The sequence below is a fragment of the Panthera onca genome, chromosome A1, assembly GCF_046562875.1.
Source record: "Panthera onca isolate mPanOnc1 chromosome A1, mPanOnc1 haplotype 2, whole genome shotgun sequence".
NCBI classification, from domain to species: domain Eukaryota; kingdom Metazoa; phylum Chordata; class Mammalia; order Carnivora; family Felidae; genus Panthera; species Panthera onca.
In genome coordinates, this window is record NC_138339.1 from 94,149,116 (window position 1) to 94,174,423 (window position 25,308).

Below are 25,308 nucleotides of genomic sequence, written 5' to 3' on the forward strand. Positions count from 1 at the left end.
ATGACTATAATGGTCTCTCCTCCTTGCCCATTTTTGCGTGTTTCCTATATTAAAATATACCTGTCTCATTTCTTCTTAGAAATTTTTACTCATTCCTATTCCCTCTTGTAAGAGTGATGCTTGGGATCCCCTCATTGTTTATGTATTCATACTATATTTGAGGCAGTGTTTTGTTTTTATGGAAGTGTGCTTTTTAGTTTCCTGTTGATAGGTTTGTATTCTTTAATTAAGAATGAGAGGCTGTTTTCTAATTGAGGTCTTTCAGTTCTTTTTTCCATTCAATAGTCCCTCATATTATAGTTTGGCTTCTAGAAGATGATCAATAAATGTTGATGTAGAAATTTTGGAAAAATATGACTAAATCTCATAATTGTACAGGTCTTTATCATGTGTCATCATCATTGTCTGGTTCTAACCAAGAGCAACACTAGCCAATGCTAGTCTTGATTACACAGGTCCTTGTTTGAGATTGACTTAGGACAAAACTGATGAAAGATGAAAAGTCATATCAAATTAGAGTAGAATACGGTAGTAAAGGCATATCAAATAAAAAAGCACTGCCTTGGGGCACCTGAGTGGCCCAATAGGTTAAGCTCCAACTTCTGCTCAGGTCCTGATCTTCCTTTTCACAGTTTGTGGGTTTGAGCCCCCTAGTGGGCTATGTGCTCACAGCTCAGAGTCTGGAGCCTGCTTCGGATTCTATGTCACTGTCTCTTTCTCTGTCCTTCCCTACTCACGCTCTGTCTCTCTATCTCTCTCAAAAATAAATAACCACAAAACAAAAACAAAAACAAAAACAAAAAACAAAATAAAAGCACTCCCTTTGTGAGAAAGCCACATTTTCCCCTCAGGTTATCTAGTAGACAATCCTCATTTACCCACCTCCATTACTTAATTTACCTTTTACATTCCATTATAGTTGGGCCATAATTACCTTTGTATCTTATAATCTTACCAATTCATGGCAGGTAGGATCAAGGGGGTTTTGTCTGTCTTGTTTTTTAAAGTTTTATTTATTTAAGTAATCTCTACACGTAATGTGGGGCTCGAACTCAGTGGGGCTCAAACTCACTACCCTCCCTCACAGATCAAGAGATGCATGATCTTCGCTCTTCCATTCTTCTGACTGAGACAGCTGGGGTGCCTGTTTTGTTTTGTATTGTTTTTAAATCAACAGGGTATTCTCAGTTGGAATTCTTTTAATAGATTTTTTAAATTCTCTTGAATTTTTTCTCCTTCTAATTTAATAGAGTAGGTTTGCTGAATTTGAGGATACTGCAAGAACCAGCTATTAGTTGAATATTTGAATTAATAGTGTAAAATTAAAGGCATAACCAAAAAGTCTTGGTAAGAATTTATGTCTGCATATTTTCCTGTCTTGATGAATTTTTAATTTTTTAAATTAAAATTCTGAATTGAGTGAAAACTACCCAAACTGACTCCTAACATATACAAAAGAATAAGTCTCTAAGTGTTTTACATCTGGTTATGATGGCTTTCATATATTTCTTTTCATTTGATTATTTTTTGCATTTTTTTTTTTTTTTTTTTTTACTTTTGGAAAGAAAGGTTTATAAAGAAACTGTTTAATATGAGAAAATGGCCATGGTTTTAAATTTTCAGGAAAAAATACCTACGTTAAATTTGTGGAGATCACAGGTGATTTTGTATATATGTATTTTTTCCTTTCTACATTTATCATTGAATTGCTTAATTTTTTAGAGATCAAATTAGGCATAATATGGCAGATTTCTAGGGTTTCTCTTTTCCTTCTTTATTACATTTTCATATGTCTGTATTTTGTATGACATATGAGCTAGATTAAAATTTGATATGAGTTCTGATTAAGATATTATTAAAGAATTGATAGTAACTGCATGCAGTGGTGAAGAAAATGAAGGAGACTATGTGTTTAAAAGGTATTTCCTTAACTACACTATAAAAGAGAAAGCAGGAAAGGGGAACGGGGTGTATGGAAAAGAAAGGTAAAGAGATCAAGAGAAAAAATGGGAAGAGAATTACCCACATAGCAATAGTTGATTATGTAATTGCTTCTGTTTCAATTTACCTATTTTACTTGTTCTTTTCTCATTGAATTTTAAACTTCCAGAAAATAGGGGCCATTACTTCTGTTTCCTTTGCAACTTCTAGATCCTAATAGTGTCAACTCAATTATCCATGGAGAGATTATCTGCTTTGTATTTTAGCCTTTGCAAATATAACTTTGAAGTTCTTACTGACATAAGTAAACAAAGAGGGTGATAAAGACTTTTTGAGTCCTTTCACTATTTCATGCTTGGGCTTGTTTACACTCTGGTATAGCTTGGCTCTTAGACCAAACTATTCATTGTCATTCTTTAACTGAGATTCACAATGGATCAGTTATCTCACATATTTTTCCTTAAAAAAAAAAAAAAAAAAAACTATTTACAAGAAAAGTTTTTTTTTTTTTTTCTTAGTAGATTTAATTGACTTTAAGTTGACTTTTAGCCCTAACCTTTCCTAGCTATCCTTCACCTGGGGCTAAAGATCAGCCCAATATACTGGTCTTTCGTATTTAGTGTTGCAGAACCATGCCCAGATCACTGATATTCAGTTGACTCCTATAGACTTGAAAAATCTTTTGCCATCTAAGACAGCTTTAATTGGGATACACTATCCATATATGCAAACTAGAGAAGGATTTTAGAAGGATTTTCAGTAAGAGTTGAAACATTAATTTTTTGGTTTTCTCTTAAGAAAATAAATATCCGGTTAGTGAGGTCTAACTATAATTGTCTTCCTCAACACAAGAGAATAATAACACAAATGAGGCACATTTAAAGAAAAACAGTTTTTGTTTAAGCCTGCTTTATTTATTTATTTTTTAAGTTTATTTATTTTGAGAGAGAGACTGTGAGAGCCAGTGAGTGAGGGAGGGGCAGAGGAAGAAAGAGAATCCCAGGCAGGCTCCATGCTCAGTGTGTGATCATGACCTGAGCTGATATCAAGAGTCCGAGCTTAATCAACTGAGCCACCCAGGTGCCTATAAGGCTGCTTTAAAAAAATCTGAGAGATGATGTTCTCTGTCTCTAACAGGAAGCAACGATCAGCAAAGAGCTAAGGAGGAAAATTGAACAACTTCAATTCATTAAGGTGTTGTTATATATGTTGTCTAAAGCATTGTCAAATTCAGAAAATTAAACATCCTATTCAAATGTAGGCACTAAAATATGTTTCTGTTCTGTTGTACTATGTACCTGTCATAGCTCATATGGATCTTTATGTAATCACTTCCTATTTCCTTTGTTATAGAGGGAACTCCTTGAAATTAGAACCCGTTTCTTTGAGTTCTGTATCTTGAAGATTTAATCCAGTTTCAGGAATATAGCAGATACTAAACAAGTGTTAGATGAACGAATCGTTTTGTGAGCTGCGAATGTTTCTGGGTGTTGTTTGTTTCTGTTTTTTTTTTGGGGGGGGGGTTGCAGGTTTGAAAATTAACAAATAAAGAAATGTTGACCAGGATGCGCTTTAACTTGTACTGTGCATTTGACATAGTTTTTGATTAAACATCTGAAGTCATTATTTTCTCATTTCTGAGGGAAAAAATGTGGGGATCACATACATACTTTGTTTGTAATTTTGCTGCTTTTCTCACCTAAAAGCTTAGTGTGTTAAGTAAATTTTAAATGTTGGATGATAACATCCTCTATTTGTTTAATACTTTGTACTTTTCCAAGGACATTCACACACATTATTAAGTCTTATCCTCGCAGCAACCTGAAAGAGGTAGAGATGAGAAAATAGAGGCAGAGATTTATGCCAAATTTTACAAATTTAAAACCTAGGATCTGAGACTTTTGGATTTCTAGTTCAGTGTTATTTTGCAATTACACTATAGATGCTTTTTTTAAAGTTTATTTATTTTGAGAGAGAGAGAGAGCACAAGTGGGGGAAGGGCAGAAAGAGAGGGGGAGAGAGAGAATCCCAAGCGGGTGCCTTGATGTCAGTGCAGAACCCGACGCGGGGCCCAGAGTCACAAACCATGAGATCATGACCTGAGCCGAAATCAAGAGTCGGACGCTTAACCAACTGAGCCACCCAGGCGCCCCACTTTATAGACACTTTTAAAATTATTTATTTTTTTTAAAATAAAAAAAAGTTTATTTATTTTTGAGAGAGAGTTCTTGCGTGCATGAGCAGGAGAGGGCCAGGGAGAGAGGGGGACAGAGGATCTGAAGGGGGCTCTGCCCTGACAGCACAGAGCCCAATGTGAGGCTTGAAGTCACGAACCATGAGATCATGACCTGAGTTGAAGTCAGAGGCTTAACTGAATGAGCCACCCAGGCACCCCTAAAATTATTTCTTGTTGCTTATTGTATTAGTTTGCTTGGGCTGCTGTAACAAAGTACCACAAAGTGGGTGGCTATAAGAAACTTTTTGTTTTCATAATTCTGGAGGCTAGAGTTGGAACCCGTAGTGTTGGTAGGGTAGGTTCCTTCTGAGGGCTGTGAGGGAAGGATCTGTTCAGGCCTCTCTTTTCGACTTCTACCTGTATTTCTTCACATCATCTTCCTTCTACATGTGCCTGTCTAGATTTCCTCTTTTTGTAAGGACACCAGTCATATTGGATTGGGGGCCCTCATTGTAACAAATTATATCTGCAACAAACTTGTTTTCAAATAAAGTCACATTCTGAGATACTGGGGCTAGGATTTCAACATATCTTTATTGGGGGGGGGGTACTATTTAACCCAAACATTTACCTTTTAGTAAAAGAACTATGACTGGAAATATGGACTTTGTTTCCAGTAACTGAATAGAAACTCTCATTTGATCCTCACTGTTCTGTTACCTCTCAGATTAAATTAATTTAATACCCAGGAAGGCATTTTTGACAGAATCATCCCTGTTGTGCTTCTTAGAGCCATAGAATTATCTAATGATTGGTTTGTGGAAATACCCATATTGATGATTTTATTTCCCTGGAATTTTCTTATGTTGGAATACACAAAGTTAACTGAGAGCTAAGCACTTCTCTTGGGACTAATCTCTTAAAGTTAATCTATCTGTCACCTCATGCTACAGCTGTTCTCCTGTGCTTATAAATGGCCACACTTCCCTGGAGAACTTAGGCAGGTGATAGAAGAGTCTCTGAAGGAAAGTTTAGGTTAATCAAACTATCAAGTAGCTAGCCTTTTTTTACCCCTAAGATTATTCCATAAACAAATGGTGAGAAGACTTCTTGAACAGTAAGATTCAGAGGGAGTCAAGGAACTCTTTACAGTTATTTAGATAAATTCTTATTAACTAGAACTTGGGTAACTGGCTGTTTAGTTTGAGTACCACCCCCCCCCGCCCCCCCTCCCATCATGCTTTTATTTTTTTTTTTTTTTTATTTTTGGGACAGAGAGAGACAGAGCATGAACGGGGGAGGGACAGAGAGAGAGGGAGACACAGAATCGGAAACAGGCTCCAGGCTCCGAGCCATCAGCCCAGAGCCCGACGCGGGGCTCGAACTCACGGACCGTGAGATCGTGACCTGGCTGAAGTCGGACGCTTAACCGACTGCGCCACCCAGGCGCCCCCCATCATGCTTTTAAAAGGAAGAAGTAAGTTACACAAAATAAAGGCTGTTTTGGGTCAGTAGACATTTAACCAAATCACTTATATATTATGTGTAATATAATATGTGTAATCATCATTACTGACATTTTCAGGATGGGTCAAGGATTAATATTGAAGTAAATGTTAATTTTTAGGCAATGCAAGGTTCTTGGTTATACACACAGGTTAGCTTTTTGTACTTACCCAAACTGGAGAGTGATCAAATATATTTTAGCACAATTTCTTTCTTTTAACATGGGCTAAAACAAAGAATACTAGGTAGATTCCTGCACTTGGATTCTTGCCCTGATTCAGTTCCCAACTGAATAACCTTGTGCAAGTGTTTTCACCTTTGTAGGCTTTCTTTTATTTGCAATGAGAGATTTGCAGATTCAGCTGTGAAACTTGATTATTCTGTGAAATAATTTGAGTGCTTACTCTATTGAAAGTTAGTGCAGCTTTCAAAGAAGGAAAGAATTATTCCTTGCCGTCAGAAAGATTACAGTATAGACAGATGGAAAGCTGTGATATGTAAAAAGTTAAACAGTAGTATAAAGTAATAATATGAGGTATAATATTAATACATGCTGTGAGTGATGTGGACTGTAAGCTATGCATTCTGAGGTGGGTGAGTATATATCTGTAGGGTACAGTCATCTGAAAATAATTGCACAGAACTGGGGATTGAACTGATTTCAGGAGGCTGTGTTGACCATGCATACATGAAGGGAAGAAGATAAGGGATTACGTCAAAGGTGTAGAGGCCCTAACTGTAAATAATACTGACTTGAAACAAGACAGTGTGTATCTAAATTCCAGCACAGACTCAACACGGGTATGTTTGGTTCCCAACATGTCCAATTTAGAATGTCTTACTACTTTAAGGTTTTACTTACTAGGAGCATTTATGGTCAAATAATTTAAAGATTTCCCCTATAGTTTTGCAGTATAGAAGTCAGGAATAAGATGAAGGAAATGAAAGAAGAACTTGACTTAAAAAATTCTGAAGTACAGGCAGTGGTTTTACATAATTGGTTTTGCAGAGTTGTTGATTAGTTGAATCTAATTAGGGTACATTTAATTGTCTTAATGTGTTTATGGTTTTTTAAATCCTAAAGTATATATTTAAGTGCCATTTAATTTTTAGACTGAAAAGGATCAGTTGTGATTTTTTAATTCGGTTGCTTTTGGAAAATTGTATATAATAAAAATAATTTGAATATATTGGTGAAATTTAGTATTAAAGTGCTTTTGTAGAATAAATGTTTCTTTGGTTTACCACTTATAATTTCTTAAGGGGGACCAGATATGTTTTCTACTAACAGATTCTTTAAGAATTTTAATTTAGTGGCGTTTTTAACTCAAGTATTTTATAAGGAGAATAGTAAGAAAATAATAGGAAATGTTTTAAACATATTTCCAGATTTTTTATCTCCTCTAGCACCAAATACAGAACTGTTCACAAATATAATCACTCTATATAGCTGATTTCTTTTGGGTGGCTGGTGGGATGGGCACATAAATGGGTGAGTGAATAAATTAATCAGACTTGTTTTTATCCATATTTATATACATATTATATAGATATGCATATTTGTTTTATAAGTTAGAATTATAATGTTTTGAATAGTTTGGATAAGAGTGGATAAGATAACACTGTGATAGTGTTCCATTAAAAAGGTCTCTAGCTGAACAGATTTAGAAATGTGGCATATTATATTTATGTCAAGAAATTTTTAATATAGATGAGCATGTTAAAGGTTTTGAGTGGTCCAACAGTAAAGAAACTCATCCAAATTTAGCCCAAAATTTCTAAAACAAAATGGAGTATATTTAAAATGCTAAATTGTGTGTGTATATGTGTGTATACTTACAAAATCTGAAGAACAGTGGGTTTTTAATGTAATGGAAGTAGTAAAGCTGAATAGATGGTGGTAAGCTGGTGATGGCATTTCATAAGACCTATAGGTAACTAGGAAAGCATATGTAAGATTACAGTTTTCCCAGGAGTCAGTGAAATAGAGATAGTGAAAGCCTAACATACTTTTCACACATTGTAATCATGCCGTCATTAATTGTAAACCACAGTGGAAGGATTCAGAAAGGAAAACTAAGAGCACCAGATTACTATGGAGGAGAATCCCCAGCCCTCTACCTCATTGCTTAGGTAACACAAATACCAGCGCTACTTTGTGACAGTAGTGGTCATGTGACCATTCCACATGGCTCAGATTGCCTGGCTTTTGGCTTGGCTTGAATGTTCACTTCCTGCCTCAGCTCTCAGTTTTCTGTGTGAATGTTGAAGGAACTAAAGCAACAGGAAAGCTCCATAGCCAGTACTACTGGCATTTATTCATTTTAGGTAGCAAATATTTTCAGCTCTACCACGGTACATTTATTACACAGTAATATATAATAAAATATAATAAAGAAACACAATGTAGAATTTGTCAATGGGTACTGGAAAAATTTGAACCAAATTCTGGATCTGTGGATTAAATAAAAACGTATTTAAAATAAACTGAAAGATGGGGCGCCTGGGTGGCGCAGTCGGTTAAGCGTCCGACTTCAGCCAGGTCACGATCTCGCGGTCCGTGAGTTCGAGCCCCGCGTCAGGCTCTGGGCTGATGGCCCGGAGCCTGGAGCCTGTTTCCGATTCTGTGTCTCCCTCTCTCTCTGCCCCTCCCCCGTTCATGCTCTGTCTCTCTCTGTCCCAAAAATCAATAAAAAACGTTGAAAAAAAATTTTTTTTTTAAAAAAATAAAAAAAAAATAAAATAAACTGAAAGATAATCTGAAATGAGATGACGTTATTAGGGTCCTTTTTAGGTTGTTTCCTTTAAGAGAAATCCAGTTTTCCATTACTGGGAAAATAAACACAAGGTTCAGACTCAGTATTTGACGATTAAGTGAAAGAGGAATTGAATTGAAACAATTTAATTTAAAAATAATCATCTTGGGGCACCAGGGTGGCTCAGGCAGTTAAGCATCCGACTCTTGATTTTGACTCAGGTCATGATCTCACCATCTGTGGGATCCAGCCCTGTGTCTGGCTCCATGCTGGCAGTGTAGAGCCTGTTTGGGATTCTCTCTCTCCCTTTCTCTCTGCCCCTCCTTGATCTCTCTCTCTCTCTCTCTCTCTCTCTCTCAAAATAAATAAATAAAAACTTAAAAAATAATAAAAATAAATCGTCTTGACTTCTTTTCCTGGAAATACGTATGGTGAAATATTCCCTCTGGACCTTAGATAACCTGATGTGCTTTCCTGTCACAGGGAATCACTATATCAATGCCAAGTTTTGTGTGTTCATCTGGTGGACACTGAAGATTATGGCTCAGGATGCCTGAGCTTTGGGAATCTCCCTTGGTTACTGGCACTATACATATATTCTATCATTACCAGTGCATATATTTTGTCATGGCTTAATATCATCAGAATAACTTGTATGTTCTCAAAGCTTACTTTGAAATCTAGTTTTTAAACTTGCATTATGTTATTTAATTAATTTTAAAAGTCTATGTAAACAGTGAAGGTTTTTATAATTTAATGGGCATACTGCTTTACCATTTAATCCTTAATCAAATATTGAACCACTTTAATAAAGTAGCCACCGCACAAAGAATACTGAATAAGAAATTTGGGGAATAAAAGGGGGAAGAAAGCCCCCCAAATCTCTTATTAAAATGACCATCTTGGGGTGCCTGGGTGGCTCAGTTGGTTAAGCATCCAACTCTTGATTTCAGCTCAGGTCATGATACCAGGGCTGTATCCGGCTCTGTGCTGACAGCACTGAGCCTGCTTGGGATTCTGTCTCCCCCTCTGTCCCTCGCCTGTTTGCTCTCTCTCTCTCAAAATAAATTTAAAAAAGTTTAAAAATTACTTTTAAAAAAATGATCAGCTTGTCTGTTATAGTAAATAGTAGGGACTGTATATAAATATCTCATTCCCAGTTATTGGAGCCTGAGTACATTAAGGTTTAGCCATAGCACAAGAAATCAACATTCTTAGTAGTTCAATATGAGATGTAAATGACAGCTTGGAGTGGGTCACAGGTAGCTCTTAGTTGGCTAAAGCCTATGAAGATATGTTGTAGTTCTTTAAGGGGACGTAATTGAAAGAGACAAAAAATAATGATCTATCCTCCTATAATAAAATGACAGAAAAATGTAGTGACCCACCTTGAATAGGCACTTGGGTCAGGTGACATAAGGGGTACTTACTACTGGTACTGAACACCTGAGAGCTCATGCTTAAAAGACTGGATGAAAGAATAAAGTAATAATAAAAAAAAAAAAAGAAGAATAAAGTAATAAGCTCAGTTAAAAAAAAATAGCCTTCCTGCATTTGTTCAGAACTTATTGGCATTGTGTTTCATATACTTTGTATTTTCAGATTCCTATTTTGGAACTTTCATTGCTTTGCTTCTATTGCTTTGCATGAAAGCCCTGTATATGAGTAACATTGCAGGAAGAATCTATCTATAGTTTTTCCTCTTCTAAATATTATAAAATATTTCATTATTTTTTTATTATTATTTATGAAACCTTTTATTATTAAAAATTTATGTTGATTTCTTTCAATGTATACCTTGTTAGTCTTATATATCTTTAGAATTAAGTAACAAAGATGTCTAATGCTTTAGTACTATTGTATTTTGGAGGGCTTGTTTTGATATGACTAAAATATAAGAGATTATGAGATTAGCCTAGTCAAAAAGTTCTTTTTCAGTTGGGGCATCTCTAGTAGAATCATTTAGCATAGTGCTCGGCACATAGTAGATGCTTAATAAAGAAAATAATTTTTGTCAAGATTGATCTGGGATAGACAGTGAAATACAAAGAGTTTAGAATTAGATTGGGTTCTTGTAGTGTTCAGTTTTGTTTTGTTTTGTTTTTAGAGAAAGAGAGAGCACGAGTGAGGGAGAGGGGCAGAAGGAGAATCTTAAGCAAGTTCCATACCTAGTGCAGAGTCTAACATGAGCCTTGATCCCATGACCCTGTGATGAGGACCTGAACTGAAATCAAGAGTTGGATGCTTAACACACTGAGCCACCCAGGTGCCCTGTGTTCAGTATTTCTCTAGAATACCTCCTTTCTTGATTAATCCAGGAATTATTTTTTTTCTAAACTATCCCTCTGGCTTTGTCTGGTTTCATGTATAAGGTTGTGAGGCTGAGGGTAGGAGACTTAGCAGCGCGGAGACCCAGGAGCTGAGGAATTCTGAAATCCTGAACCCAGCTTTGCCTGGGACTATAGTAGAGCTTCATCTATGGAAGAATTTTCCTTTCTTCTCATGCATGAGGTATTTTGTTTGTGCCCTTATAGTTCCACAGCTGAAGGTGCTACTGGATTGAAGTAGGCAATTGAATTTACCCCCATAATATTCCTAAACTTGAGAAATCTTCAAGGCTTTTACATTTGGTGGGTTATATTTCTGCCTTAAGGCTTCCTTGAAGGTGAATGAACTATATTTTCATAATGTGGTCACGTTTATCTGTCTATCAGTATATCCAAAGTACTTACCCACAATAATAATCGTTAATATTTTAACCATAATGTGCCAGGCACTGTGCTTTGCACTTTATGTAGATGATCTGCAATTGTCACAGCGACCCCAAGTGATAGTTACTAGATAGTTCAATTTTGTACACAAGATACGATCTCTGAGAAATTTATATTGTTTTTGTTGCAGTTCTTTCCATAAATTTGTCTGTAATTCATTTTTCTAAACTTGTTTTTAAGTCTTCAGTGAGGATCCAGTGGATTGGAAAGTAACAGTAGGGAAAAAAACCTACTTACTACTTTTCTTTTTAAACTCACTCTTATTTTTACTCATTTACGTATTCTCATTTTCTTACTGACCCATTGGATTAATCAGTTTTTGGCTTCGTGTTTTGCACATATCTTGCGTAGAGGTAACCCAGTGGAACAGAAAGATGCTTGCTGAGGCCTGTTTTTCCCTTGCCACTTCTTTCATGGAGAGGGAGTTAGGCATAGACAGGGCTGTGGGGGGTTGTTTCAAAGACCAAAGTTATTGAGGGAGTGTAAATCTGTGATGGTAGGATAATCATTTTAGGCAAAACTAGTGGCACCAGAGAGCTGCCTGGGAGTTCTTAGTGGTTTTTTTCAGTGGATTTTTTTTTTTTTTTTTTTACGATGTGGGAGTCGAAGAATGACTGTCCAGAGCAGTTTCATTGAACATGAAGTAAGAAGACCAACATTACATCTTACATCATTATACTAACCATTATTTATTTGCACTGTTGCGGTATTTTTCCTTTTTGATCTTGAATCTTAGTCTCAATTTAATAATGTGTCATGAATAAGGACTCTGTAACTAACGAAGTGTTATGTTAGCTTAGTTAGTTAAACTAAGGGATGCCAATGTCAATCAAAGTACCTAAACCTATTTAAGCAGAATTCTTTTGCCAAATCCTAGAAGCTTAAATTATGTGCTGATGCTCTTTTTGCTATATTATTCATTGAACTTATTCCTGGCAGACTAAAGTTGTAAAGGTTTGTTAGATCCTCCTGTCAACCATTGGCTATTTCATTTTTTTACAAGTTGCACTATGGAGTTTGGCATTTATTAATTTACTGAAACTTGGCAAAAACCTGCGCGGTTAAAAATTTTTTTTTAATGTTTATTTATTTTTGAGAGAGAGAGGGAGGAAGAGAAGGAAACAGAGCACGACCAGGGGAGGGGGCAGAGAGAGAGGGAGACACAGAATCTGAAGTAGGCTCCTGGCTGCTGGAGGGGCTGGAACTCATGAAATGTGGATGGAGATTGTGACCTGAGCTGAAGTTGGGTGCTTAACTGACTGAGCCACCCAGGTATCCCATGGTTGGTATTTTATATTTAAAACCTTTTACTTCATGTGTATTTATCTTTGTAGTTCATTCATAATACATTGCTAGTCATAGTCATTATTTTAAATAGACATATCAATTTCCTGGTATCATCTTAAACTTTTGAGGAGAGAATGGTGTCTGGAAAAAGAAATTTAAAGTAAATATCTGTTGGGATATAAAACACAGTGTGAAGAACTTCTCTTTCAGAAGAATATATAGATATTATTAAAAAAATTTTTTTTAACTTTATTCAGTTTTGAGAGACAGAGAGAGACAGAGCATGAGCGGGGAAGGGGCAGAGAGAGGGAGACAGAATCCGAAACAGGCTCCAGGCTCTGAGCTGTCAGCACAGAGCCCGACGCAGGGCTCGAACTCACAAACTGTGAGATCCTGACCTGAGCTGAAGTTGGACATTCAACCGACTGAGCCACCCAGGCACCCCGTGTAGATAATATTTTTAGATAAATAATTTTACTTGTGGGGCAAATAATTATGGTTATATTTTTGTAATGTTAATATTTGTTCATTTGATACATTCTAGCCTCTTACTATATCATTTGGATATTTGAGTAATTATTACTGGATATAAGGGATTTATACTTATAACAATATAATATTATAACTCAGTTTTTATCTTGCCTATTTTGAGAACTTTATTTCTTCTTAAAAAGTTTTTAGTGGTCAGAGAACCTGCGTGGCTCAGTCAGTTCAGTATCTGACTCTTGATTTTGGCTTGGGTAGTGATCTCCCAGTTTGTGGGTTCAAGCCCTGCATTGGGCTGTGTGCTGACAGTGGGAGCCTGCTTGGGATTCTCTCTACCTCTCTCTCTGCCCCTCCCCTGTTCACATGTGCTCTCACTCTCTCTCAAAATAAATTTAAAAAATAAAAAGTTTTTAATGGTCTCCAGAAAAAATAGATAGCAGCCCTGGGACCTTAGATCTTGCTTTGCTTTCTTCTTCAAAATCTTTTCCTAGGTCCATTGAGAAACAATAAGATTAAAAATATTTGGGCCAGTAATCATGATTGTTAACTATCATATTTACCTTTTTTGCTTTATTTCTTGAAACTGGTTTTATTTCAAATGATGTTAATCTAATTAAAATAGAAGATCAGGCAAGCAATGTTAATGAAACATTCTATGTAAATAAACACTAGGTTGTAAATTCCAATAAAGCTGTCATAGTCTCTTATAATAAAAACACACCTAAGAATATAACTATTTGAGTGAATAAAGTAACAAGTGGAACCAAAAAACAATCAATCTGAATAATTTAATCTGAAAAAGTTTTCTACTGTAGCTAGTCTTCTTTCTCCCTTGCTCCTAAATTTTATATAGAAAAATGTCATCAACCTTCCACTTTATTTTTTTTTTTTTTTTTTTCAACGTTTATTTATTTTTGGGACAGAGAGAGACACAGCATGAACGGGGGAGGGACAGAGAGAGAGGGAGACACAGAATCGGAAACAGGCTCCAGGCTCTGAGCCATCAGCCCAGAGCCTGATGCGGGGCTCGAACTCACGGACCGTGAGATCGTGACCTGGCTGAAGTCGGACGCTTAACCGACTGCGCCACCCAGGCGCCCCCTTCCACTTTATTTTTCTGAGTGGTTAAAATTGAAAGCATTTATCACATTATTTTGTAGTGCTCCCAGTGAAAGATGACTTAACATCTCAAGTTTCAACTGGACAGATGTAATTTTTGACAGTCTGTCCTGGGAGGATAGGATTTTAACCCATGGATAAGTTAGGATTATTCAAAAAGGAGTCCTTACTTATGTCATGTAACCTGAAGGATGAAGAAGGTTCCTTTCTTCTAGATCTCTGAAATATCCTGCATTCTCCCTTACCTAATCATAGGCACAAGTTCATCATGGATGGGTTCTCTTGGGGATGTTGGGCTTTTCTTCATCCCCAACCTACCCCCACCTTTTTTCTCCAGATATTTGTTGAGTGCTTAAAGTGTGGCCAATGCTGAGTGCAGTATAAAATCTGAAACAAGGGGCACCTGGGTGGCTCAGTCGGTTAAGCGGCTGACTTCGGCTCAGGTCACGATTTCGCGGTCTGCGAGTTTGAGCCCCGCATTGGGCTCTGTGCTGACAGCTCAGAGCCTGGAGCCTGTTTCAGATTCTGTGTCTCCCTCTCTCTGACCCTCCCCCGTTCATGCTCTGTCTCTCTCTGTCTCAAAAATAAATACACGTTAAAAAAAAAATCTGAAACAGGATATGCGAAGCTCCTGCTCTTCAGCCGCTTACAGTTTTATCTCTCCATAGTTTTTATTTAGTAGTATAGGAAAATATGAATAAATAACTCAACATGCTGCTCCCAGTGTTTTAAGTAGGTTGTCTTTCAAAATGTGGTCTGTAAATTGTCTTGTTTGGTACAGAGAAATATCCCTAAAGAGAAAATTGTAATTACATTCCCAGTTGTTCCCATAATATGGCTGAATTACAGAACTAGCAATATTATGGTTTCCCATTGTCTTGGGGATATGAGTTCCAACCGTAAATCTAAAATTTAGAGAGTCTATTTAGGTATACAAGCACTTCTAATAACCAGAAGAATGCCCCCCACCCCTGCCTTTTTCCTGACTTCCATACCCCTAAATACAACAGGGAATGTTTCCATTTCTTCTCCAAGCCCCATTGGCAGTGAGAGGATATTTTGTCACTCTTTGGTAGTGGCAATGAGAGAATGAGTGACCTCTGCAGCTGTGACAGGAAGGAGACAGGGGCTTATGCAAGTTAGGGAAATGGGTGAAGTAATTGTACCTGGAGACAGATATATGAAAGATCATTCTAGAGGTGGAGAATCTTGGCACCTAGAAAAGGAAGGATGGCAGTTAAGGAAGGTGGAATATTATTGGGATGGGGTCAAATTGGCCTTACAAGAGCAGGGTAGAATAAGTTGGAGACTAGATGGTTGAACAGGGAACTGCAGGGGAATGTTTAACAATAGCTGCACAAAAAGGACCTTGAATTTTGGCAGTTAGCCTAGCCAGGGGCTTGCATTTCTCAGATGTGGTAGATTTGCCAGATCAACCTTTGCAAGTCAGGTTCTGCCTGACCGTTTCTTTCTTTCTTCTTCTTCTTTTTTTTTTTTTTTTTTTTTTTTTTTTTAGTTTATTTATTTATCTTGTGAGAGGCAGAGACAGCATGAGTGGGGGAGGGGTAGAGGGAGAGGGTGACAGATAATCCCCAGCAGGCACTGTCAGGGCAGAGCTTGATGCTGGGCTCAAACTCTTGAACCATGAGATCATGACCTGAGCCCAAACCAAGAGTCCCATGCCATTGGACTGGCTGGTTGAGCCATCCAGGTGCCCCTACACCATTTCCTTTTATAGACACTTTTTTTTTTCTATAATATCATTAGGAAATATTTAAATGTCCATAGAACACATGGGTTTGTTTTTAAAATGTTACTTTCACACACTTGAAATTCTTTATTAAATTTTCCTTTAAATTACATAACCTTTGGAATCTTTTCAAAGATAAGTATTATATTGTATAGCATAAACTAAAAACAGTGTAAAATAAATTCCATTAAAAGAAGAAAGTACTATTAAATAAGAAAATACACCAAATAAGCCTCTTTTAATCAAAGAGAGAAGTTTCTAGCAATAATAATCTGGTTAATTTACATTAATTATCCATTTCTGCATGTTGTCTCCATTCCATTAAAGCCCTCAGCAATAGTAATCCTATTTTTAAAAAAATTATGGCCTGATAATTCCAATATTCTTGCCATATCAGACTTTGGTTCTGATGCTGTTCAGTTTCTTCAAATTGTGTTTTTTTGCCTTTGGTATACCCTGTAACTTTCTGTTGAAAGGTGGACATGATGTGCTGGGTGTAAGGAACTATATTAAATAGGCATTTGGTAGCACAGTGGAAAGATGTATGAAGGGGGCAGGGAGGTGGAGATATTCATTCTGTAGTCCTAGGATTAGGTCTTGGTCTTTTGGTGATCCTGTGCCTCTGGACTCTGAATGTCCTAAGTGGTTCTCAGGATTATCCCCTCTTAGGTGGTGCAGGATGCCTAGAGGAGACTGGAGTTCTGTGTTTCCCTTCCCCCACTTAGAAGGCTAGAGATGGTTGCTGGATATGTCACTTCGAGTTGGTTATGCTCTGATGAAACTCGAGCAGTTTAGGCTGTAGCAAAATAGTTTCTCCTGAGAGCAGCCTTTAAAGAAAAATAGGGGCACCTGACTGGGCTGAGTTGGGAAAGCATGTGACTCTTGATCTTGGGGTTGTGAGTTCAAGCCCCACGTTGAGTATTGAAGAGATTACTTAAAAATAAAATCTGAGAAGAAAAAAAGTAAAGGAAAAATAGAATGCTCTAGAGTATTTCAGAATGATTGCTTTTCCCCTTCTCATGCTTGAAGCTTGAGGGGATTTTTTTCTGATACTTACTTTGAGACCAGGTTGGGCTCATGGAAATAAAACTCACCATCGTATGGACACTCCCTGTGATTGGATTCTCTGGAGTGTTTGTCTCTCAGACTTGCCCATGCTGAGCCTCTAGCAATTTGTCAGTTATAATTCAGGTTTCCTACCCACACATTGGTTCCTGAAAAGATTCCTACTCAGGGGTTTCTGCTCTGATTAGTTGTATTTTTGTATATCTGCCTGTCTATCTCTACAGTTTGGGGGCAGTAGTTTGCTCTGTGACCTCTTCTCTCTTAGAGATCTCAGCACAGTTGTTGATTTTTCTCTTTGTTCAACTTGTTGTTAAGATGGAGCATGTGACTCTTGATCTTGATCTTAGAACACCTCTAAGTTTCTTACTTGCCGAACAGAAGCCAGACGTTTGATAGGCAACTTTTTATGCTTTTAGGGCACATTAAATTTATGAATAAATTCCCTGCCACTTTTACAGAAAGTGGAAAGTATTGAAATATTGGGGAAAAAGAGTAGACTTGAAAGGAAGAGTATTGTACTGAGACTGAACTATACTTGAGAGACAGATGGAATGTCATACTTTTTATCCAACATTTTATTTTTTAATTTTTATTTTTATTTTAAAGTTTACTTATTTATCCCCAGAGAGACAGAGACGGTGTGAGTAGGGGAAGAGCAAAGACAGAGGGAGACAGAGAATCCCAAGCAGGCTCTGCACTGTCAGCACAGAGCCCAGCATATGGCTCAGATTCACGAAACTGTGAGATCATGATCTGAGCTGAAACCAAGAGTCAGACGCTCAACTGACTGACCCACCCAGGCTATCCTACATTTTAATTATTGGGTTATCATGAATAAATCTTGAAATCTTCCTGGGCCTTAATTTTCCTCTTTTGAGTCGTTAGGAGGATTAACCAGATGGACTTTTCCCCTTTTTCTTTCTTTCCCTTCTCTTTTTTTCTCTTCCTTTCACATCCCTCCCTCCCTGCCTTCTTTCCTCCCTTTCTTCCTTCTACTAATACCTACCAGGTGTCAGAGATATACTAGGAATGCAAAGATGATTAATATTTTTTTCCAGTCTCAAATTCTAAAAGAGAAACTAGATTCAATATTCTGTGCTAATTATTTATTTGCATAATTTCTATAACAAAGATACAGTGGTGTCACAGAGGGAAGGAAAATTAAGAGAGAAGATGGTGGTCAGGAAAGGTTTCACAGTTAGGAAGTATTGAATTAAACTTTTCAAGGAGGAGGAGCCATTTTCTTAGTTTAATAGGAGGGGAGAATTCCACACAGTAGAATTGTACAAAGGCAAGTAGTTGTGAAGCAATACCACCCATTTGGAAACTCTTCCATTTGGTTTCTATATAGGTGTGCTAAGTGGGTTGACATAGATGAGATTGTAGAAGAGGGTATTAACAAATCTGAACAGGCCACTTTTGCCATATTCAGGTATCTGGCTAGCGCTTATTCCCTGAGAATGCACTCATGACCAGGGAAGCAACTTTAATAGTTCAAAACTTTGTAATGATCTTTTCATTTCACTATGGAGAAGAGTGAGGATGGGTGGAAAAGAAGACCAGTTACAGTAATGTGGGAAAGTGGCTGTGAGGGGATTGCTGAGGGAGACAGATATGAGTCACAGCCTATAGCATCTAGAATATTTAGTGACTGCATATCAGGCAAGAGTAAGGAACTGAGGAATGACCATCATGTTTTTGGTTTGGACACAATGTATATGTGTCATTGAAGAGGTGGAAGAGAGAGGAATATGGCATTTAAGTTGCCAGGGGGAGAATCAGGTGGGTTTTACCAGTAAACAGTTGAATAAATCCATCTGGAGCTTTTCCCAAATTGTGAATTGGAGATATAAGTTGGGTAGTGTAAAGCATTGACTCTTTTCTATTGACTGGCCTAGTCAGTCTGAGGAAAACCTGTAGAATGAGAAGAGGACTATGAAGTAAACTTAGGGAATGTCAGCAGTTGAAGGGTAGGTGGAGGAAGAAAAGCTTGTAGGAAAAAAGCAAATCAAGGATTTAAGATATGGAGGAGAATGAGTAGAAAGTGATTTGATGGTTTAGGTCTAAAGGAGGAGTTATCACCAGAATCACATACATTAAAGAAGTACACTAAGATAAAGATTGTGCAGTGACCACTTGTGACCCTGTGGTTTGGGTTGAGTTGTGAGGAAGTCAGTATGGTGGGAAGGCTAGACAGGAGGCCTGACTTGTCAGCACATTTACTCCTTAGGAATTGGTTAGGTTGTACATGATTGAAAACTCTAAATAATAATAAGATAAAATTTATTTCCTCTCAAAGAAAAGCAGTCTGAAGATTGAGAATTGAAGGCTGCAATGGCAGTTCCATGAAGATGTCAAGGGATCTATGCCCCTTCTACCTCTTGACTGGTGTTTTAGTCAGCTCAGGCTGCTATGACAAATACCATAGACTGAGTAGCTTATGAAGAACAGAAGTTTATTTCATACACTTTTGGAGGCTAGAAATCCAAGATCAGAGTGCCAGCATGGTCTGGTTCTGATGAGGACCCTCTTGATGCCTGTAGATTGCCAACTTCTCTGTGTCCTCACACAATGAAAAGAAAGTAGCTAGCTTTCTGGTCTCTTCTGTCAGAGCACTAATGCCATTTATGAAGACTCCACCCTCCTGTACTAACTCACCAAGGTCCTACCTCCAGATACTATCACATTGGAATTAGGGTTTCAACACATGTATTTTGGGGGTGGGGTACACAAACATTTAGTGCATTGCATCTGGTATTCCTAAAGTAGTCTCCTTTCCATGATCCAAGATGGAGGCTAAGAACCCTTGTATCCTCCTTACCAGCTGCGAGCAGGATAAAGGAACTAGAAGAATGGACTTCCTTGTATAAGTCCTCCAACTTCAGTCCATATCTCTTTGGCCAATCTTCAGGCAAGTGAACATACCCAGCTTCAAGGGAAATAGGGGAGCAAAAACGTCCAACTAAAAATGTGGTTTCTTACTCTGATGAGAGAGCTTGAAGCAACTAATCTCTGCTATAGAAGAGGTTAAAATTATGTGTGTGTGTTTGGGGAAGGAGACTAGAAACTTCTGAAAGCTCTGTAAATTTGGTTAATTTGCTGTTTTGGCACTTTCATGGTATTTCTCTTGTACGCTCTGATAATCAGAAGGGAACTGTTTAAAGACAAGGAGAGATTATGCATTTGACAGTGTTTGTATCTGCAGACCATTCTGCTCTCAAACACATTTAGTTTTGCAGACATTTAGGGAAACCAATTATGGAAGGCAGACCTTTGCTAAAATATTTTACTTACAATTTATAAATTATATTTTGATATGCCAAGAAAACATTGCAGTGGCATAGTAATCTGATTTATCACCATGAACCTATTATAACACATTTTCTATTTAGCAGGCTTTGTAATTGTCAATATTAGTGTAATTTATCCCCTTCAACTGTTTTGGAATAAAAAATATGGTTTCTCATTATAGGGTGGATTAGGTTAAAAGGATTAAACTAATATAGGCTGTAACAATTCTCTAAGCTAACATCTGGGGGAATTTGGAAAGAGTAAATAGGTTTAGAAATTACATACTCTCTTAGAGTTGTCTGGTGATACACCTCTTTCTATTTATTGATTGGAACTCTGCTTGCTCTGATTTTACCCACTGAACCAATGCACATGGAGTCAGTTGAGTAATTTTTGATTGGTAGGGGTAGATTTTTCTCATAGGCATATCTTTTATCTTACATTTTTGGTTTGGAAACAGGAGTATTGGTCCACGCTGATCTGTAGGAACCACACAGTAGTATATTATGGAAAAACAGAGTTTATCTTCTTAATGTTTGCACGTAGGAGCCGAGTGGTGGGAGTGGTGGTTGTCCTGGAAGTTACCTTAGGTTCAACTTTGACAGGTGAGCTTGCCACTTTGTCCTTTACTTGGTCACAGAATGATATTTCCTGGATAATAAAATTTCTTTGAGGATGATGTTGAATCATATTATACAGTATTTTTCCTAGATATAGTAGTCTAAGCTTTAAGAGTGACACATCTTAATCTCAACTCTTCTAAATGGTTCTGTTGTTCTGGAAGTTGTTCAGTTGCTCTGGGCCATATTTTAGTAACAATAGGATTATATAATCTTGCACTTGGGAAGTAACTTGAAAGGTCATTGAGTCCAAACTTCTGTTCAGTGAATAAACCCTCTTCAGTATCCCAATATTCTACCTGTTCCTTTACTTATTGGACACTTACATTTCCCATTCCCAAAATGGTTCTTTCCTAAACCATAACAGTTTTGGATAGCTCTAATGTTTACTTTGTTACATTGAGTTAGAATTTGCCTTCCTCTCACTTGAATCATTGGTTTTAGTTCCACCCTTTGTAGCCATATGAAATTAGACCAATCTCTCTAATAGTTAATAACATATTAAGTTAAGTATTTGGGCCTTTTCTTTTTGCAGGCTAGGCATCACTGACACTTTCAGTCATTGTTTATTATTGTCTTTCTTTTTTTTCTTCTTCATCTGTCTAGGAATATTACCTCTCCTGTCTAGTTCTATACTTTATTAAAACCTTTAGAGATAAAATTAGCTCTTTTGGCAGGGCAGTTAAATATGCTATTAATTCATAAACTTACAGTCAACTAAAATCTGTCTTTTTACATGAGCTATTATTAAGTTATACTTGTCAATCCTGTACAAGTTTATTGATTCAAGCACAGGATTTTACATTTATTTTTGTTGAACTAATCTTAAAAAAAATTTTTTTTATAATGTTTATTTTTGAGAGAGAGAGAGAGACAGAGTGCGAGCAGGGGAGGAGCAGAGAGAGAGGGAGACATGGAATCCGAAGCAGGCTCCAGGCTCTGAACTGTCAGTGTAGAGCCCACATTGGGGCTCGAACTCAAGAACTATGAGATTATTACCTGAGCTGAAGTTGGATTCTCAACTGACTGAGCCATCCAGGTGCTCCTTGTTAAACTAATCTTAATCAGATTTAGTGCAGTGTTTCATAGTGTCTCTTCTTTAGGGATGTGAATTCAGGAATCTAAATATTTTAGTTATCTCCTAAATTTTATTTTCAAATTTGCTAATTATGCTATGATTGTTTATCTAAAATTAAGGAGTTAGTTTGCTTATTTCTATCTGGACTTAAGGAAGTCAGGATTTCTTAGCTCACTCTCTTTTCTTTGATTTAGGCACTCATGAATGCTAAATGTTTTCTTAGTGCAATTGATTAGAAATTGGCTATCTAGAGATGAATTTAATAGAGCTTCATATTGTGTTTTATCTTGTTTTTTTTCCCTCCTGCCTGCTTTTCTTTTTTGGCTTCTTATGTAGAGATACTTTTAAATATTTGTCTTAGATACAAATATAGCTGAAGCATAAAAATAACATTATCTAAATTTGAAAAATATAGATTCTACTTTCTGATATTAAAAAAATAAAAAGTGGGTTTTTGCTCATGTTTTTGAATAGAAAGTAAATTTCTGTATTCTAAAGCTTTTCATGATAACCTACATTTCATTTGGGAGATTCCATAGGTAAACATTCTTCTAGATAAACATTTTTTCAATTACAAATGTCATAATAAGGCTCATTTTAATATAAGCTGAAAAAATAATTAAAAGAGAATTATGTAAAAAAAATTCTTAATAAAATAAAATTACTATAAATGGCTAATAATAAATGACTTTCATATGTGAAAGCATTTTATAAGCTATAAAATACTATAAATATAAGTTGGTATTGTTACTATATTATATTCCATAATACTGGAGTAAAATCTTTCTATTGTATATTGAAATGTAGAAATCTGTCTCAGTAATAGAGTATCTTACAAAACCATTTTATTACTTTCAGGTACATAGAGAATTTTATTTTGACTACCAGTGTTGAGTATAATACAGATAATTCTTTCACACTATTACCCTTTTCTTTAAAATCTCCTTTTCTTCCTGCTTATCCCATTTCCCTTAATACCTAGATTAACTATTTCCTCTGTCAGTTGAAGCCCTTTTGTCAAGAGTCTTTTATAATGGTCTCTTCCTATTCTGGTTTCTTTATGTTTTGTTGCTTGCATACCCATCATATGCTCCTTTATATTACCAATCTTATTTTTAATTATATGTTTCATCCCATTAACAAGTCTGAAAATTACCTGAGAGCAAAATTTGTATCTCTCTCCCTCTCTCTCTTTTTTTTTTTCTAACACCTAGAACAATAGTAGGAGCTTATTAACTGTTGATGGTGATTAGCATAAGTGTTCATTTGTAAAGTTTCTCAGGATGTTTGAAAATTGTTTTTGTTTCTAACATCAGATATTTAGAATTATTTTTGCTACTAGTTAAACTCTTTCTTGATGTAAAGATGCATTCTCTGACTCTATTGCTACAGATTCTACATTAATAGATCTTAATGATATTTCATTGCTTCTCAGTACTTTACACAAAATAGGTGCGTAAGAGTTGCCTAAGAAAGAGATTAATAAACAGTCTGAAAGACCAAATGCTGTAAGTGTCTAAATATTTCAAACCAATGCTAGGAAATAGATTAAGACCTGGGGGTGAGGGGGAAACATAAAGTTCTGATTATCTTACATGGATCTTTAAAAAACATTAACTCAAAAAAATTAAAATAATTACCGTGCATTTATATCCACTGAAAATCATAGGGAAAGAATTATCCTGTGTCTTTCCTGAGTTGGAGTTTTTCCTTTGAACGCCTGCCCACTTCCTTCTGTAGTGTTAAGAGTTCTGGGTCCTTATGTCTGTGGCTGTATTCTTCTGAAGCCTTTCTTTCCTGTTCTGCCTATAACTTAAGGAGTGCAGATCAGAGACATTGCTGGAATTTGTTATGAGAAAAACTCTTCCAGAATTATTCTAGGGAAAGTGGAAAATGGATCATAAGCACTAGCCTCACTTAAGGGTGCATATTAATGTGTATGCTTTAAATATGACAATAATGAGTAGGTCCAAGTAAAGACATTACCAAGTGTGTTATAGCTAGATGATCATAGGGTTTGGCTGAGGATAAAGTAGTTGGAATATGGGGAAACATTAAAAAAGAAGGTGCAAAAAGTAGTGGGGAATGTAAAGTGAATGGGAAAAGAAAACAGATATAAAGTAGAATAGGTCTCAATGCCAAAATGGCATGTGCAAATATAACAAAAGAGAATTAATAGGAAGAATTAAGAAAAATAAGAGTGGTAAACCCAGAAAAAAATTCTGAATAAGTTATTTTTGGTGCTTAGTAACCAGCAGGAAAACATTAGACATCTTTTAAATATTTTCTAGATATCTTAATTTCTTGGATATATAATTTACATTATTTAGAAGGAAGATTTTCTTTGTTATAATATATTGAAATAACATTATTAAGCTATTACTGTTAATCTTTACTTGAGGAAGTGTTACATGTAGATAATAAGCTTGGGGAAGGAGCTATGAGCTCATGACTAAGTTTTAAAATAATTTTTTCTTGATTATAGAAAATTTGCAAAATACCGAACAGTACAGGAGGAGTAAGGTACAGGAGAATGAAGTAAGAAACTGCATTATCCATCACATCCACCTTTTTGTTTTAAAGAGCAATTTTAGGTTCACAGCAAAATTGAATGAAGTACAAAGATTTCCCATATACTCCTTGCACCCACTGGCCAAGTCATTTACCAACCTTAAAGCTATCTTAATATCTCTGAGTTGATAACCAGTATCACTTTTTTTGTTTTTCGTACTTATCTTTACTTAAAGCTACTTTCTTTCTGGCCATATCAATCTTGCTAGACTTGTATACTGTTAAAACCTTGGTTTAGGTGGTTAAAATTACTCACCATTGTGAGGCTTCAGTCTCCTTTTACTCTAACACTAGTTTAGTCCTACATCTGATGTGTGACCCATGGTTCTCTAATGAATGTTCTTGAGCAGTGTTCTTTCCTTGGCCTGGTAAAGTTTCACCTCACGCATGGGCAACAAGATGGTTGGAGCTTTTTCCTGTGTAGCTCCCTCCTGTCTAATACTCTGCCCATAAATTCCAGCTGCCTAAATCCCTCTCAGATTTGATCAGATAGTATATCCAGTTTTCTAGTTGTTTAAAGAAAGAGAACAAGTTCAGTTCTACTTACTCCTCCATGGCATAAGTTGAGGTCTGGTGTCTGTGTTAATTTTGATGTTAAAACATTGAAACAGAGTACGAGAAGATCTCCACGGTTAATCAGCAAGCATTAAGAAGCTACTAGTATTCTGGGTGAATGTAAAGGAAAATCTACTCTGTAAGGATAACACCAACAGATAGTAAAGACTTAAATTGTATATATCAGGATTCCGTACGCAAGTGGGAGCCTGGGTATAAAGTATAAGATTTTCCAGCTGAATTGCAGTGGAATTAAGTACTGTTATCAAGTACAGTCAGTACTGTATTTCCGGTGTTTATAGATTAGATAGAAGATTGGATGGAAAATTTTACTGT

At 36.4% G+C, this 25,308-nt stretch overlaps 1 protein-coding gene and 1 pseudogene across 6 annotated transcripts in view; both read left to right on the forward strand.

Annotated features, from left to right (window-relative positions):
* SSBP2 (single stranded DNA binding protein 2) overlaps window positions 1-25,308 on the forward strand; it is a 307,829-nt gene that overhangs the window by 54,000 nt on the left and 228,521 nt on the right. The window lies entirely within an intron of this gene.
* Window positions 1-25,308, forward strand: part of LOC145715741 (suppressor of cytokine signaling 2 pseudogene) — a 151,722-nt pseudogene that overhangs the window by 25,503 nt on the left and 100,911 nt on the right. The window lies entirely within an intron of this gene.